This window comes from Geospiza fortis, unplaced genomic scaffold, assembly GCF_000277835.1.
Source record: "Geospiza fortis unplaced genomic scaffold, GeoFor_1.0 scaffold37, whole genome shotgun sequence".
In the NCBI taxonomy this organism is placed as follows: Eukaryota; Metazoa; Chordata; class Aves; order Passeriformes; family Thraupidae; genus Geospiza; species Geospiza fortis.
The window spans coordinates 1,688,907-1,692,044 of NW_005054449.1; the positions used below are offsets into that span (position 1 = coordinate 1,688,907).

The window sequence follows — 3,138 nt, forward strand, 5'->3', positions numbered from 1 at the left end:
GGCACACATCGGTGCCACATCAGTGGTGCTGGTGCTTGGTGGCACTGAGCAGGTCACCCCAGTGCTCTGTCAGGCATCTACCCCTAACTATTGCTGTCTGTCGCTCTAGATCATCCATCCATCCGTCCATCCATCCATCCATCTGTCCCTCTATCCCTCCATTCATCCCTCGATTCATCCATCCATCCATCCATCCAAACGTCCATCCCTCCATCCATCCACCCATCCACCCATCCACCCATCCATCCATCCATCCATCCATCCATCCATCCATCCATCCATTCATCCATCCATCCATCCATCCATCCATCCATCCATCCATCCATCCATCCATCCAAAGACAGCTCCACATCTCCCACACACAGAACTCTCGTAGAGAGAGCCCTGCCTGCTCAGTGCCAGGGTGGGCACCTCATTGTGCTGGTGACAGCTGCCAGCCCAGCAGGTCTCCGGCCCCGTGTGGCTGGAAGAAGCTTTGGGGAGCTTTGGGGAGCGGGATCCAGGCAGGTTTGGTGGTGGAGCTGGACCCCTGCTCTCCCTGCAGCGGGAATGGTTGGTATCGCCCAGTCCATCACTGGGCAAGCTGGGGCCTGCCCTGTGCTTTAATGAATAGTCATGAGGGACAGAAGGGGTGGGCCCCGTTTTGTTGTTGGATGCAGCGAGTTGACAGAACTAAGGGAGATGAAAAAAGCAAAAAAAAAAAAGCCAACAGACGGCGGCACACGGACGGGTGGCCAGCGACCCCATGAGTCCCGTGGCAGGAGCCTGCCCCGCGCTCCGTGAGCCCCGAGACAACTAAAATGCTCTACATCAGCGACCCGATGCAGCATTACACCACGGTAGGTGCTGCTTGCTTTGCTTTGATGCTCTTCTTTGAGTTATCCTTCACTTCTGAGATACCTGATCTGGCTCTGCCTGGGTGCTGGATGCTCCAGGAGTTGTCCCAGTGCACTCCTGTCCCTGTCCTGCAGCTGCTGGAGGACCTGGAGCTGCTCCAGCCCTGTGTTGGTGCAGGATGCTGCAGCCTCGGCAGGCAGTCGCTGCTGCTCTTGCTTTGCCCCATCTGCCTCTTGCAGAGCCCAAGGTGGGATTTAAACCTCGGGTGCTGGGGGTGCAGGGTCCCTTAGCTCTGTGTGCCCATGTCAGCCTGAGCATCCATCCATAAATCACACCCAAGGTGGGATTTAAAGCTCAGGTGCTGGGGGTGCAGGGTTCCTTAGCTCTGTGTGCACAGGTGACCTAGAGCATCCATCCATAAATCACACCCAAGGTGGATTTAAAGCTCAGGTGCTGGGGGTGTAGGATCCCTTAGCTCTGTGTGCACAGGTCAGCCTGAGCATCCATGCAAGGAGCACCTGGAGGTGCTGGACACCTCCAGCACCACTTTGTCATCCCAGCTGAGCCCACACTGCTCACCTGCCTCACCAGGCAGGCTTCCTCTCCCTGAGTGGAGATCCCTGCGAGGGCAGGGCAGGTGAAGCTGTACCTGTGCTGCAGGTAATGCATTTCCAGCCCTGTGCTCAAGCACTGAGATTGTTTCCTTAGGGAAAAGGGTTTGTGTCTCTCCCTGGGATTCAGAACCATCCAGCACAGGCACAGGGGGAGTTGGAAATAGAAAGAAATCCCTTCATTCCTGGTTTTACCTTAAGTGTGTTGGTACCAAGCCCGTGTGTCCCATTGTTGGGGCTGTTCCATGGGAGGTGGTTGCTGCAGTTGTGAGAATAATTATCCCTGTGTGTGTATGTACATATTTACACACACAAACACTCCTGCCTTCAATGCGTCTTTTAGGGGAACGTTTCCACAATTTCATCAATTTTGAGCAGAAAGTCTGGGGTTTTGCATCAATTTTGAGCAGCAAGTCTGGGGTTTTGCCCACGCACCTGATTCTGGGTCTCTCCACCAGCAGATTCCCAAAGTCTGGGGGCACTCAGGGTGCTGCCTCCTGCTCTGTGCTAAGGCAGCCCAGCCTGGCAGAGGTGACACCCTGGGTCTCACATCTCACCATGCTTCCTAAGGGAAGGCTTTCTCCCACACAGAGCTCGGGATGCTCCCTTCTGTGGCAGGTCCCCATTCACCTGCCCATTCACAGCCACAGGCTTCAGCCATGAACGCTCCTGCCTCAGGATGGGAACAAAACAGCTCAGCCCTGATGCTCCTGGATCAGCTGGGCTCTGAGCAGCCCCATCCAGCAGCAATCCCTTTTCCCTTGCTGCTGTTCTCCTGGCTGATCCCTCAGCTTTGCCTGTGCCACCTCAGGGGCTCTGCCCTGCCTGCAGTCCCCGCAGCAGCTGCATTTCCCAGTTGGATGGCAAGAGCTTTCCTAACGTGCCTGTTTTGCCAGAGTTTCTCATAAGTTTTTTTCTCCAGATGAAGCCTGGATTAAGGAGAGCTTGGCTTGTCTTTGGCTGGGCTATTTATAGAGCTGTGAGGAGGAATAGAGGGATTTAGGTGCATATTTTAGGGGAGAAAATGGCTGGATGCGTAAAAGCAAGCCAGATCTTGTTCAGCATTCCTCCAGTTAGTCACAGGCTCCAACGACCTTGTGAGAGATGCAGGCAACAGGAGAACTTCCCTGGAGAAGGATGATTGCCTTTAAACCATTCCACATCGAAGAGGGCTGGGTGAGGTTGGGATCCCAAGTTAAAACACGTTTCCTGATTCCTGAGCCGTGAGCCTTGCAGCCCTTTGGAGAAGGCTGAGCCTGCTGGCTGTGCCCACAGCTGCTTCATAGCTCTTGGCTTCCCAGAGGTGCTGGGGACAGGGACAAGAGCAATCCAGAGGGATTGTGTCCCTGCTGCGATGCCAGGAGCCAGGGTGACACATGGCAATGCACCCGACACTGTGCATGGTCACCAGCACTGCCACAGCCTCTGCGGCTGCAGGGTGAGAGCGATTCAGGAATTGCAGATTTCTGGGGGAAAAACCAACCTGGGAATTGCAGATTTCTAGGGGAAAAAACGCAGGAATTGCAGATTTCTGGGGAAAAAAAACCAAACAAACTGGGAATTGCAGATTTCGGGGGGGAAAACCCATCCCCTGAGCAATTCAGGAATTGCAGATTTCTGGGGGAAAAACCCGGGAATTGCAGATTTCTGGGGAAAAAAAAAGCCCATCCCCTGAGCAATTTGGGGATTG

The 3,138-nt window shown here is 54.4% G+C and overlaps 1 protein-coding gene across 1 annotated transcript in view; it reads left to right on the forward strand.

Moving 5' to 3' along the window:
- Positions 1-3,138, forward strand: part of TP73 (tumor protein p73) — a 37,568-nt gene that overhangs the window by 10,881 nt on the left and 23,549 nt on the right. The gene's annotated exons all lie outside the window — the stretch shown is intronic.